The sequence below is a fragment of the Malurus melanocephalus genome, unplaced genomic scaffold (assembly GCF_030028575.1).
Source record: "Malurus melanocephalus ecotype Western Australia unplaced genomic scaffold, MMel_1.1 scaffold_202, whole genome shotgun sequence".
Lineage (NCBI taxonomy): Eukaryota > Metazoa > Chordata > Aves > Passeriformes > Maluridae > Malurus > Malurus melanocephalus.
Genome location: NW_026623434.1, coordinates 1,296,198 through 1,310,872, shown reverse-complemented (window position 1 = coordinate 1,310,872; position 14,675 = coordinate 1,296,198). Strand labels below are relative to the sequence as shown.

The following is a 14,675-nucleotide window of genomic DNA, read 5'->3' as shown; positions in this document are numbered from 1 at the left end:
TAATTGCTGTTAAACCAGCATTCCTGGGTTCTTTTCCATGCCACWCTACTCCCAGCTTGTAGAGCTGCATGGGGTTCTYGTGACTCAAGTGCAGGACTCAGCATTTTGCCTTGTTGAGTCTTACACCATTGACGGACCATCAATCCCTCCCATCCAAATTGCTCTGCAGTGTATTTGTTATCACATCTCCCATGTTACTGTAAGATAAAGAAAATCACATATCACAAGTTGAAATTAAATTTCTAGTCCATGYATTCTCCATGAGCTAAATCCATCGATTCTGTTCTTGATGTCATGACCTTGATTTCTGTAGCGCATGAAATCTTCTGATTATTTTTTTTGCCCAACTAAATAGAGATCCATTTCAAGTAAKGGCTGGAATTTAACTTTTTTTCATTTATTTTCAACTTAGAGAAAGGAGAACATGCATTCAATTGCTCTTGCTATGTTTGTAATATAAAACAGAATATAAGCAAAAATCTTGAGAACCACGGACAGATTGCAGTTGCTTGGACTATTTTACAAGCTGGAGAAGCCCTCTCCTACCAAGAAAAAAACTAAGCTTCAGTTTCTGCAAAACGTTAAGTTATTTAAAAATGTTCTGGTTGCAGCTGTCTTGTTTGCATCATCTGTAATTCTGCAAAATTAGTTTCAGTTTTGCAGTCTGCAGAGCAGAGCCATGCTTTCACTGTCTGGCTTGCACAGATCTTTCTGGGCAGATGCAATAGCTCATGGTTTAGCCTGTTTATTTTAATCAGCGTAGTAGCATTCAGCAGCTGCAGGCAAGAACCCACACCTCAATGTGCTACATGTGTGCCTGCTTTCGTTAAGTACAGGGAAGCAATTTCACAAAAGTACAGGGTTGAAAAAGTGAAGAAATGGCAAGGAATGTCCAGAAAGGCAGAGGATAGATCTACAGTAGGTTCTGTGAAGAGTGAAATAAGACCTGAAGTGGTGCCAGGCCAAGTCAGCTGATAACTGAGCACATCTTTGCTGTTTAGTAACAGGCAGAGTGAGTTCAGGCACACTTCTGCTTGTGAACTTTCATCACCTGCACCGTCCATTCCAAGCATCTTGTTGCAAGACAGGCCTGCTGTAGGAGCTTAGATTACAAAAGCATAGGTGCCAGTTGGTGTCACTTAAACYTCATATCTGGTTAAAAAAGACTTTTAATTGGTGTGGTCATAGGCCATGAGCAGTGTAACTTCTCAGACCCCCAAAGAGCTCAGTCCAGGTACTGGGAAATTCTGTTGCTGAAATAGCTATTCTGTCACAAACTGCTTTCTGAGAGAAGTTCTCACTGAAAAACTTGCTTTTCACAGCAGAACTATTGATGATTCCTGGGAACTGGCAAATGGGAAGTTTCTACTGGAGACTGCAGTGCAGTAATCAGAAAAACCTGAGTGCAGATCCAGAACAAGGTACAGCTACAGCAGCAAGCAGCTCAGTGGGGGCTTACTGAGGTTCTTTCTTGATCTATTTGACATAGAGCTTCAATGTCAGCTGAAAATATACAGAAGTGGTGAGAGTCAGTGTGAAGCGAGTGATATTGATTAATGTTGCTTCCAGCTGAGTTGTTGGAAGCCTAGAAAAAGGAGCAAGRAAATAGGAATTGCAAAGAAGTCAGAGATATACGTATATCACMCACATGGCACAGAGCAAGCATGTTTCAAGTAGTGAAGTGATCATCAGATGGGCACAACTGCTAAAAGCTCTTTGAGCCAAATCCATTGCAAATGAAATTCAATTCTTGTCAGGGGAGCTATGTCAAGAATTAAACTAATTCTTCATTTTTCAGCATGACTTGAAAAAGCACTCTCTGTGACATGACTCTTGGAAAAAAGRCCTTAATGCTCTCTGTTTCAACTCATCTGTCTGGGACTTACCACAGCAAATACTTATTCATGAAGTCTATTGAATCCAAAATTCTTCTCAAGTAGCACTCTTTGTATCTAACAACCCTCTACTTCTTGAAACAAAGAGAAAATCGTCTGTATAGGAGTATCCACAGTGCTTTAATACTATACCTTTGCAAGTGAAAGATCTTGGCTATCACAGGCCCATAGATACTATTCCTATAGAAATTACAGGTACTTGGGGAGGTATGAATATAGGTGAAAATTTCCATTAAATCTGTCACACTGGTCATAAAGCTATCTAACAAGTCTCAAATTTTGGTTTGTGTTAATCTCAAACATATTTTCTTCCATACTTGCTTTTTCTGAGAGTACATCTTGATAAGAATGAGATAAAATGTGACCAATAGATGCTGATGAACACAAAACAGTGTCAGCATTCATGGTCTATCTAAAGGCAAATTTTATGCACTCGTGGAATGTTACTGCCAGTAAAACATGAATGCCTCCAAATGTAGGCACCTCTTGAATTGGAGTTGAAAGACATCAGACTTTGTGGTTATGTGTCTGCAAGAGCTCTCCAAAAAGGGTTGGTCTCCTTGGCATGGTTTTCAGTAATAAAGATGTCCATCACAAGGAGCAGAAGGGGGATAATGTGGTGGTTCCTTCAGAGTTTTCTGCAGGGGAGAAGGGGGCATGCAAACACACAAGATTYTGTGGCATGTTATTCTTGAAGGCAAATAACCTCTTTGGGAAATATGGAGTGTAGAAAATCCTGCTCCAAATTTCATCTTTCCTTGCCAGATTCTCTCAGGTTCTAATACTGAACCTTGTCAGGAAAGCCTGGACTAGAAGAAATTCCTGCTCTAATTCACCCTTACTTGATGATTTGCTTTGTAAACACCCAGGTATGTAGGATTTGGCTGGGATGGGTTTAATTTTCTTCAGAGTGGCTGGTATGTTTTRGATTTGTGCTGAACACAGAGTTGGCAATATAGAGATATTTTTGTTATCACTGAGCAGGGCTTTCTGCAGTGCCATGCTGACAAGGAAGTTGGGGGTACATGAGAGGCTGGGAGGAAACACAGAGAGGTGACCCCAACTCAYCAAAGGGATATTYCATACTGTACAGCATCATTAMCAAGATATAAAAGAGAGGGAAGAAGGAGGAAGGGGGGACCATTTGGAGTGATGATYGTCTTCCCACATAACCTTTCATGGGATGGGCACCTGCTTTACCAGAGATGGCTGAATACCTGCCTGCCAATGGGAAACAGCAAATTAATTCTTTGTTTTGCTTTGCTTGTGTGCATAGCTTCTGCTTTCCCTATTGAACTGTCTTTGTCTCAACCCACAAGTTATCTTCCTTTTAGCCTTTCAARTCTCTCCCCAATCCTGCCTAGTGAGGGGATGAGCAAGAAACTGTGTGGGTCTTGGCTGCTGGCTGAGGTGAAACCATGAGAAGAGGTTAAGCTGCTGGAACCACAATTTCAATTGTTGGGGTTTAGTTAACGTTGTGTTTACATTTTCATCTTGTTCAGGGTAACTTTATGTCCTTCCCTCATTGCACTCACAATCTCAGTYTCTTGTGATTTAATTTGAAAATGTAACACAAGAGAGAGAAGAATCTCTCTGTAGAGGTTTAAAAGTCCTCTTACATTTTATGAGCTGTTTCCTTTCGATTTCAGGTTTCCAATCTGAATCAGTGAAGCTTGCATGGATTTTGAAACATCCACCCTAAGCTATGGTTTCATAAGCATAATCTGTAAAGATATAGTTCTGTTACATAAATTTCCCTGTTAGAAATATATGGTTTTGCTTTATTTTTGGGAGACGGGTATTTAAAATACAACAGGCCAATGGATATACAGATAGAGTGAAACAAAAACTCAATAAGGATTTTTCCAGTGATGTGATCCAGTCTTACTGACATTTACATCAGTCCTCAAGCTTCTGACAAAGACGGAGGAATGTGAAGTTTTTCTGCTTGCCCTGTTTCYGAAACATTTAGTGGATGGATGTATATTAGTCTCATATTAAGTACTAAGCACCTACAGCCTCTGGAATAATATTCACTAAATCCATCGAGGATTTTTTTTCTACTCTTTGTACTCACTGGCTCATGGCATGCTGCACTGAAAACTCATTTGGAAATTCAGTGGCATCAGGTTTTCATCCAAGCTGTAGCTATAAGGTAGGTTGATGGCTGGTTTTTGTTTTTTCTTTTTTACAGGAATAGTGATTTCCTTCCCTTCAATTGACAAAACGTGATAAATAAAACATTAAAGGGTGTACTGAAAATCAAGCAGTAAAAAACCACAAGCTGTTATTTCTTTGCTATCGAAGAGTMAGAATAGAGATATCTCTATTTTTAGAGAACTGCTAAATTAAGCTGAAGTGTTTTCTCTCTTACATCTTTTATCTTCCTGTTGTCAATGTCAAGTGCACCTGTGAAAAACACTGAGAAGTCCATGAGCAAAATCAAAAGAGGAATTGCCAATTTACAAAACCTTTTGAGATTTGTTTTGTGATTTGAGATGAAAATAAATCYCAAAATATATCATGCAACAGAAAGCCTTTCAAAAGCTATTGTGTTTCATAATTTTTTGTTCACTACCTGTCAAAGCACTCTTGCATAGGARAAAAAAGTTCTTATTTCATAAATTCTTTGATATTGTTACACTTTTAGAAAGACRCCCTTCGAGCTGAAGAGTGTAGGATGGCATGTATCAGATTACAGGAAAATCAAGCTGCAATGCAATTTCAACTCAATTGCAATTAGATTTAGAATGAAGCAAAATGAAAAAAWAAATTTTATTGTAAACACTTTAAAAAATCCTATTAATAGTTTTTCATCAGTGTAAGTGTAGCTGAAGAATATATTTTGTTTCTTCTTAAAAGACTGCTTTACTATTTTACGGTGTTTTTTACTTATTCAGTTTAATACTATTACAAGGCAGTAACAAGAACTAAAGGGTTARAAGAGTTTATGACTACCTAGTTGTAGGTAAAACTGGAGGGGGAAATCTTAGGGATTCACAGTATGGAGCATTTCTGCTGGGTATTTAAGCCCTCCTGGACTGTCTGAATTACTACTGAAGTGACAGAAGCAAATAAAAGCACATAAAACAAATGCTTAATTTCTATTGTRGACTGAGTTTGAGGGGAAGGAGTCAGGAGGGCAAGAAGCCAAGAGCCAGTAATCTTGAGCTATGGGAAAAGTGACAAACTCTTTGATATTTAGCTAGAGAAAGGGGTTTTAATATGAGGAACAAGAAGAAAAAGTGCCCTTTTGTAACACATCTCAAGTGCTCTTCCTAAAGCATCTTTCATGTGATTCAGAGAAGCACTTCTGCAAATGTTCAAGTTCACCAAACTGAGGAATGTAAATGAGTCCATCTCCGATTGTTTCCTGAACTGAGCATGGGCCKTACCGAAATAGCCTGCAGGTTTTGTCTTGATGGTTCTTTCTCACCCTTGCAATAAACTTTCATGCAAATTTTAGCTTGCAGGTTTACATCTCTGCATCTCTAAAAGCCAAGAGTTTGGCTCTCTCAGTGAAGATATGAGCCTAAGTCTTCTAAGAAATTTCTTTGTATTTGGGCTTCCTTGTTCTACTAGCTGATTTTTTTCCTCCCGTTGTTTTGTTCTGAGTATCATTATTACAAAGGTCAGAAACTGTTGCCAAGTCTGTAGTTATGTTATCACAAAGACATTGTTTGATGTTTTAGCTTACCCTCTTTTAAGAAGAAATACATTTGGGAAATTACACTTCTACCCTTTGTGCACTTAGGTGATCCAGTATTTCTGAACAAAGAAAACAAAACTGAAAGCATCTAACTAGCTATGATATTCCTGACCTTCCATGTAATTTAGCTTTAGAAAAATAAAATATTCAATAAACATTGTTTATTTCTAGTTTTTCACCAAAAATCACTCAGATAAGGGATATAAGTAAACCATATGTACACCTTCACTGGAAAAGCTGGCATATTCTTTAAAATTAAGAAGTTATGCTATAATCATTATACTAATTAAAAACTCTTGCAGAGACAAACTTCAGTCTTTATCATAGTAYACTGAGTCAAAGTAAACCCTGTGGTGGTCATAGCTTTGACCTCAAACAGTCAGGGCAAGGTAAAACAAGAGTGTTACCTCTCCACAAGGATTTCACATTGAAAGGCAAAAAACCCTCTACTTTTTTCAGCAAGAAAATATAGAAGCATTACCAGCTTTCATGTAGTTTAGGGGTGCACACCTCCACCTGTTAGAGCTTGTTACCTGTRTCAATCTAGAGAAAAACAACTTTATTCAAAAGTGAAGAAAAATTTTCCTGTAATTTCTGCCTACTAGGGAGTGTTCCTGTTCTCCAGCCTGACAGAGTGCTAGTGGGCAGTTTCCAAAATTGAACCCAAAAATTCTTACTGTGAAATTTTAATTTGTAGATGACAGGCGAAAGAACTCCGCAAGCAAATACTTCATCAAATCTTCAGAACTAGTGAAGTAATAAAATAAATACATATCTATATAAAATAAAATAAGTACATATCTACTTTCAGATTTCCTGTGTCTGTCCTGGACTATGCATTTTTGCTGATAGTTGAATTTCAGTTCACTTGAACTTTTGTCTTTTTTAACTATAAATCAGCAAAGTCAGGATTCTGTGCTGCTGTTAGCAACATTCACACTAATTTAGATAGGATTTGCATAAACACAGCCTCTGTCATCTCTGTTCAGAGTGAAACTCATCAATGTGGTCTTCAAAAGTTTATTTCTGCAGTGTTCAGATTCTTGGAAATAGTAAGTCTGTGGTCCAGTATTGACCAAAACCTCTCAGCATCCAAARTATAATTTTACAGTTTAAGTGGTAGCTAGATTACAGAATAAAGCAGTTTGAAGATTTCYTTATCAGTGTGCTAGCCAGCTTATAAAAATGCTTGAGAAAAACCTTAGGTCAGTTGAAACCCAAGTTGTGTAAATCTACTGGTAGATTTTGTAGGCTGGTTTAAATTTCAGTCAGAGTAAGCATCCCAAACCGGATTTAAAGAGATTCCAATTTAGGGGCTAATAGCTAGAATATTATATATGTGTACACTCCTATTTCCCAGCAGCACAAGGTAGCTTGCCTCTGGGTGAGACAATGCTGTCCTGCACAGGGAGGAAGAGCCATGCAAGCAGTTTCTGACAATGGTATTTCTGGCAGGGAACCTTCATTTAAACAGACCACAGTGTTGGGCAGATGGTGCATGGCCATGAGAAACCAGCCTGTAAACCTCCTTTTAACTGCTCTGGCAGACACCCTGCATAGTGTGGAGTTATCTTGTGCCACAGGGCCATCCTGCAGGTACCTTGGCCTTGACTTATGGCAAGATGGTGAAGACAATTGCTTTCATAGAACTTTGACCACAGAAAGCACCGGATCTAGTTGAAATTTAAATAACACATTAACAGATTTCCTTTATAACTTTAAATATTCAAATAGTTTCTGTCTCCAGGATTGAACAATGGCTTCTGGTCASCAACTACTTCCTTCAACAAGTAATTGCCTCATATAGCTGTCGTGAGAGTCAGAGGAAAAAGTAGCTGATCATTTCCTTTCTGACCTCAAATTCCAGGAAAAGATTTTAACAGTTTATTGGCACAARGCATTTGTGGTAGACAATACGACAGATTCCTAAGAAAGAGAGTCCTTCAGACTTCAGAAAACTTGGTGGTCTTACACTGAATCTGTGTGGTCGAACTGGCATTTTAMAACAAACAAATATATAGGAATATACACACATAAAAGCATATATATATGTGTTCTGTTTGAAATCTTTACTTCCTATCTTTTCATCTCTCTTTTCTGTGAAGCTCTCTTCAAGTGTTTTCTGTCCTGTTCAGTCCACCGAGGAATTGAGGTAGAACTGTCTGCGTGCTCTTGAAGATTATCTTTAGAGATTAAAAAGAAAAAAAAAATAWKAAGAAAAAAGAAAGAACCTCAGATGTTGTTTTTTCTTGTACTAAGGATATGAGTCTGTAGCTGTTGATCAATTTAGCTTATGATGGATCCCAGAAAGAGGACAAGCCACCAAGTTTTGCACATATACYTGAAAAGATAATTTGGTGTGGGATTTGGGAAACGTTTTGAGCAAAAAATGTAGRGTAATTTTAACATCTCTATAATGTACTGGGGCAGAAATTGGAAGCAGTATTGGTAGGGGTGTATCAAATAACTYGGCTGAGCATGTTACTGTCTTAGATGGGCCCTTCTTCCACTGCCTCCACTAGTTGTTCTCACAACATCCAAAACCTCTTTCTGCCTCCTAGATAAATAAACATATCCCAAAAAGGCTGTGATCCATTGCAACTGGTGATTTGTAAAAATACAGGAAGAATTGTTGTTCCTCCTGCTAAGTAAGATCTATTGAATATGCAAAATTCCTTCCACAGCAGTAGTACTAAGTGGCAGGATTTGGGTATAGCTGGTGCTTTTCCTGCCTGGTCTTTGCTACAGCTATGGATTTATCATACATAGAAATCTACCTATCTATTTTAGGGTGAGCTGGGCGGATCTCCAGTGACTGCAATATTCACATATTGTGGTTACTTCCACAGTAAATGCAGGTGTTTGAAGCTAATTCCAGCCTTTTTTAAACATCCTGTTGATTCAGATCCTGATTTCCTGGAGGCCYATAATTGCCTGGATTCTGTCAAATCTGAACTAGTTCACTAAAACATAATTAACCTTTTTCACACTTGGGCCACTCAGCTGCTACTTTTAAAAGACCAGGTCAGCTTYTCTGTGAAAATGAACTGGCACAGAATAGGATCAAATGCATTGTTTTGCCTGTATCTGTTYTCTTTCACCTGTGTGTCGAAACCTACAGTCAATTTTACATGATCATAAGGATTCAGAATAAAAATGATTTTGCTGTCTGCTGGTCCTGTTGCAGTACTTGCTCAGCATATATCATTYAACCTTTACTGACAGGCCACATAACCAGACTGACCTCTCTGCTCTCTCCCCAGGTGCCTTCTGCAATGTTCTGGGAGTGAACTCCTGCACACTGGTCATTCTCCTGGCTCCCATGTCAGTTTAGGGTAATTCTCACATCAGCACTAGTGAAGGCACTGACTGAAAAAATACAAGAGCAGGGGCTCTGTAGGAGCTAAACTGATGTGCACTGTGCAATTTTCTTGTGTTTCTTATTCTCTGCTCCTGAGAGGGCAAGAGGAGCTAGATATACAGAAAGAATGAGCCTCGCTTCCTGTCAAACTGTACCTCTTACTGGAAGCTTTGGTATGAAAATGGGCTGCTGGAGGCCCTTTTGTATGATTAGAACTGATATCACTGTGTCCAGTGATTCCACTGCACCTTCTGTCAATACCCACTGAAAATAGCTGACTGCGCACATTTCAGGAGGAAAGGTATTCCTGGGCTGCCAAACAATGCATGCAGTCCAAGGCAGAGGGAAATGTGAGTTCATTACCCAGCACTTTGGACAACGCTTCCTTTCCAGCTTGGCCTGAAGGGGCTGGCGGTAGGGCTAACCTCAGGTCATCTCCATAAGAAATCTTGCACTGTCACAATTCTTTCCTTTCCCAGTTTCTTTTACTGTGTATTGTCACAGCTCAGAATGTGAACCCTGAATTGCACTACTGAGCTAGATATGAGCTGTATTTTTCCGGAGTGATGTTCAGTTGCTCACATATATGGTCTTATAAACGGTTGTGGTTCTCTTCATTTTTTCCACATTGCCATCAACAGTCAATAGTATTCAGGCTGCAGTCATTGGGTACCCTGCTGATTCTGCCTTTTGATTAAGCTATGGAGGCCAAGAGCATGACGAGGATACATTTTTCTCAGGAGCAGTCCTGTAGGTCTGGCATTCATGCATCTCTGTGTGTTGTGTGCACAGCACCTCGGAGCTCTTTCCTTGGTAGGGAGAAGCCAGCTCACTGTTTCCAAGCCTGTGCAAAATTACAGTTCACATGCTGAAAGAACTGAAAATCGGCTTCTCTGCAAAAGCTCACAGCTCATAGCTTATGTTTGTGGCTAGAACAGGGCACAGCATGAATTCACAAGTGCCTGAACAGTTTGGAGCACATGTACCCAAAAGCACTGTGCAGAGGTAACAGGAACCTCAGAAACAGCGAACTACAGGAGCACGTATGACCTAGTTTCAAAAGCAATGTTGTACATGCACTGAAAGGAGAAGCAAAGAGCCAACATTATTATTATTACCTTCTCCCTGACTTAACACTTTTTTCTGCTCTTCAGTTTGATAATTTGATACCAGTTAGAGGTATGACTAGTAACATACAAGAAGTAAGGCTTATAAAATGGGAGGAAAAAAACCAGGAAAAAATATTTCTAGGAAAAGCTTCACCTCTAGTTCAGTTTTTTTGTGGCTACTTGAGATATCACACTCAAAATGCAAAGAGTTACAACAGGAATAGCACCCTGAAACCACATCTGCTTCATTCCTCTCAATGTCCTCGAGTGCAGGTGAGACAGTAAGTTAAAGTTCAGGTTTTCAGCTGAACCCAACTGTAGGTGCCATGGTATTCAGGGTTTGGTCTTCTTCTCCAGTCCTCTGCACTTAAATGACTTAAATGCATAAATAGAAGAGAAATTTGATTCTATCCTTGTCTAACATACTCTTTCAGCTTTGAGAAGTACATAACTATAGTCAGATATATGCTGATATATTATTATAATGAATGCTACATATGAAATAATCAGAGGCAGAAGCCAAACATGGTCTGCAGCTGGTTTTGTTGGGGAAACCAGTCTCCAAAATCCATTAGAACAGTTTCTTTTTGGCATTACTTGAGTTCCTCTTTACTGCTAGCAAAATACCTTGAGATATCTTTATTTTGGCTGCTATGCAGATCATTAATAGTATCTTGCTGTCTTGATTAAAAAAAAAAACAGCGAAGACACTGTGCTTTGAAGGGTGGTATTTTTTAACCTGTGCACTAAAAGTGAGTCTCAACTATAATTTTTATGACCTCAGGACTTAGCTCCAACTTAATAGAGATAATTTTGTGTATTCCATTTGCCAACACCCTGTATCTTGCAATCTAGGTGATGTGCTCTGAGATATTACCATATTCCTGCAGTTTCAGTGTATAACTTGAAATCAAATACAAAGAAAAATGATACAGGTATGCTTAAGAATAAAGGAAATATTTGGTGCAGATGGTGCCATGAGGAAAATATGGTTGGACCTAAAATAAAATAGGGCAAGGTTTCTGTTACTGAAAATTAGGGTTATAGTTTTTAAACTCCAAGTTAGAGCCAACTGGCACAAAAAGCATGTAGTTCAGGATGACACATATTTAGTGGTGGGAATGTTATTAAATCCTCTGCAGTCTTAGGAAAAAAAGACAGAAAAAGGTGTTATTAAAATACAGGAAGGAACTGGACAGTTTCTATGTGTGAAGTGTGTGAAGCACATTGCATAAAACAGTCAGCCACAAAAATACCCAGATATGTAAAACCCTAGTTAAATAAAAAGTGTAAATTGTAAAAACGCTGGGGCTGATTGACCTGGTTTTCAGCTGGGAATCTTATCTAATTTAGACATCTGAAAAGTCTGATCAAAGAAAGTGACTGCTAGGAATTAAATGGCCAAGGCACACACTGACACAGCCCTGCCAAAAGCAGCCATGGCTCTTTAGGATTGTTACTTTTGCATTACTGGAAGCTTTGTGTTACATCCAGGAAACAATTCAGCTGCATCAACACATGAGAGAGAATTAMCATGAGCTGAAGGCTGTGACTGGAGGACTGCATCATCAGTCCCATAATGAGGATGGTAATTGAGGCAGCAATGTCCTTGGGATAGAAAAATCAGCTGTGAGATCAAACCACACGGAAATAATGAAACCTTTCCAGTACTCATAACTAAACTGGGAAAATGTGCTGTGATGTGTACCTTCAGGCACATCAAATGTAATTCCTAGTGAAAACCAGCTGGTCAAGATCCAGTGGGGAGGAGCTCTTCACAAGATGAGGATTAGAAGCTCTTGGCTCAGGCTTCTGTCATCTTGAGTATCCGCAGTGGTGCAGGAGCACYGACCTGGGGTCTCCTCCTTCCCAATGAATRCACCAAAGAGCTTTGGYCTATAGATTATTGCAAAGAAATTTYTTCATCTTCAACTGCTTAACTGAGACTTGTTAGCAAGTAGYAAGCTTGAAACCTGGGCTCTCATGAGGGCTTCCCTATTGAAAGGTTTTGGTTCCCTTTTYGCCTCTCTTGCAGAGTGATAGATTGTGAAGGAGAATTGCTGCTGGAAGCTCCTTTGCTGGCAGTGGTTGATGTGATCCCAACCACCACAGCAGCCACCTTCTCTTCTGAAACCCCAAGGATGCCCTCAGCTACCTGGGAGTAGAGATAGGATAGTGTTTTTGAAAATGCAGCCTGCTCTCCAGCTCAAAGTGAAGAATGATCAGCACCAACTACTTTCTCACTTCTCTTTCTGAGAGCAGTGGAGGTTATCTATTTTTTGCTCTTACTTAGTTCCCAGCTCTGTTTCAGGACTCATTGCTTGCTYTTGCTCATGAGAAGCTCAGGGGATTTCCCTCAGAGCTGCCAAGGCTCTGCACTCCCCAGCCCTGCTGAAATGCCCTGGAACCTGGGCACACACTTTCTGCATGTCCAGCCACCATCTCCATGTGGCACCAGCATGGCAGTGGACAGGCGTGGTGGGGCATGCGAGATGAAGTCACCCGTGCTTGTGACACTCACTGAGCACTACAGCCTGCCAGGGGGTTTGATGTGGTTTGGCAAACAAATGATGGAAATGCCAGTGTTTTGAAGCTTTCAGGGAACTGAAAGAAACAGGCCTGAGTCCTTTTTATTTTCTCATCTCAGAAAGACTTTTATAAAAACCTAAAGGCAATGTACATTTTGGRAGAGCAGCTTCAGTATCCTTTCTTTTTGTCTGTGTGCTTCTCTGTCTTACATGGTCTTGTCATCGTACAAGTAGACAGAGAGAAAGGAGAACAGAGCTTTAAGCTTTAAAATAAATCCATTTTCTTGAGGATTGTGTTTTAATAAAGATTGTGCATTACATTTTCATAAAAGAGCCTGGAAAGGCAAAATAAATTTTCACAATCCCTTCTAGCCCCATCTATCCATCCATGCAGGTGAGCAAACCTTATTGCCTAACATACTACAGATAAGAGTGCAGTGATAAAAGATGTTTCACCACATTATGTGGGGAAAGTTTTTTACAAGCCAGGCCTAGCTGCTCAGGGTATGTTCCTCTTTCAATTCTCTGAAATGCTTTTAAAAAAATGACATGCAGAAAAAAACAACTTTCAAAAGCAGTTTCCTCAGTTCRGCCCTCCCTCCACTCCCACACCATCTTTATAGGTGCTTCTAAGATGTGGTATAAACTACATGTAAAAGTTACTTGCATTTGTMCTGCGTGGGCTGAGAACTTTTAGAGTATTCTCTTACAGCATGATGTAAACTAACCTACACAAAACTCTCAAGGCTTGTAATTTAGTTTTGTTTATGTGTTTCTTTAATGCAAAAGAAATCTATCCCTTTTTTTTTTTTTAACAAGACTAGTAGAAAGAGCAGACRCCAATTCACCAGCTCGAACCTATCCTTCCTTTTTAAAGGTTGTACAATCACAACAGGAAATATTTTGAAATGGTCACACTGATCACAAGACAGAGTACTTTTTAGTATGAACATGTGCTTATACTAGTCTCCTATTTTTAGGTCTCATCACATGCCAACTCYTTGCAATTGCCATTGGTATTAATAGTATTTTTTGTTGTTTTTTTATTCTTTACACACCTGATGGAAACCAATATTTGGATAATATGCTAATTTTGGCTTAAATCCTCAAAAATRATTAGACATCCAAATATTTTAGAAATCATTCCTTAGCAGTGGCATTCCTGACTAGTTTCCCTACACCCCTCTGCAAAAGCAAAAGTGAACACAAACTTGTCTCCTGCTGCTAAAACTGTCAATGGGAATGCAGCAATGATGCTTTGACCAGTATGTCAGTGGCTTCCCCACAAYGGCACAATATCCACAGCAATATGACTTTCTAGATTAGGGTAATGAGCCATCTGATTGAACATGCCTTTGTAAAAGGATGGCTCAGGCACTCCAAGAGCACTTATAAAGTGCTAGGGTGAAGTGGATTGAAGACAACACTCACAAYGAGATCCTCATTATTAAAGACTTCTTTCTATCCTTTTGTGAAAAAGCCACTTTGCAACTACAAGAGGTAGATGATTAAGCATCAGGCCTCTTCTGAGGATTGGCTGGATTGACAAGAGTTGAAGATTGTAGGTATGTTCTTGAGGATGACAGGAAGATCATCTTCAGTTTCAGTGCTCTCTCTATCACTTGCTTGATGCCTTTTGAAAAGTCACTTTTCTACTCTGATATAATTTTTTCTTTAAATAATACTAATATATTTTCACAACTCAATTATCTTGCTGCTGTTGGTACAAAAATTATTAGTGTCTTGCTTCATAAATGCTACAAGAGTTATAAGGAGAATGTTATAAGTGGCTTTTGAAATTGAACACTTCCTTGTACTTTAACTGATGATACCCAAATAAGGGGACTTCCTAAATCAACTGTCAAAAGTAAAAAAGCATTTCTTTAGAGGGAGTGAATTTTTTCTCTGCATGGATTATAATAATGTAATAATATCCTAAGAAGAAAAACCTCCACAAATTGCAAGATACAATAAGGTTTTCTGGTTCTCAAATCACTGAGTACCTCATCAGTGTATTGTCTGGTATACTAGATTTCTTATGTCTTGTTCTTGTCACCAATGAAGCAACAGTTC

The 14,675-nt window shown here is 39.1% G+C and overlaps 1 protein-coding gene across 1 annotated transcript in view; it reads right to left on the bottom strand.

The window, feature by feature from the left end:
- P2RY8 (P2Y receptor family member 8) overlaps positions 1-14,675 on the bottom strand; it is a 31,526-nt gene that overhangs the window by 3,407 nt on the left and 13,444 nt on the right. The gene's annotated exons all lie outside the window — the stretch shown is intronic.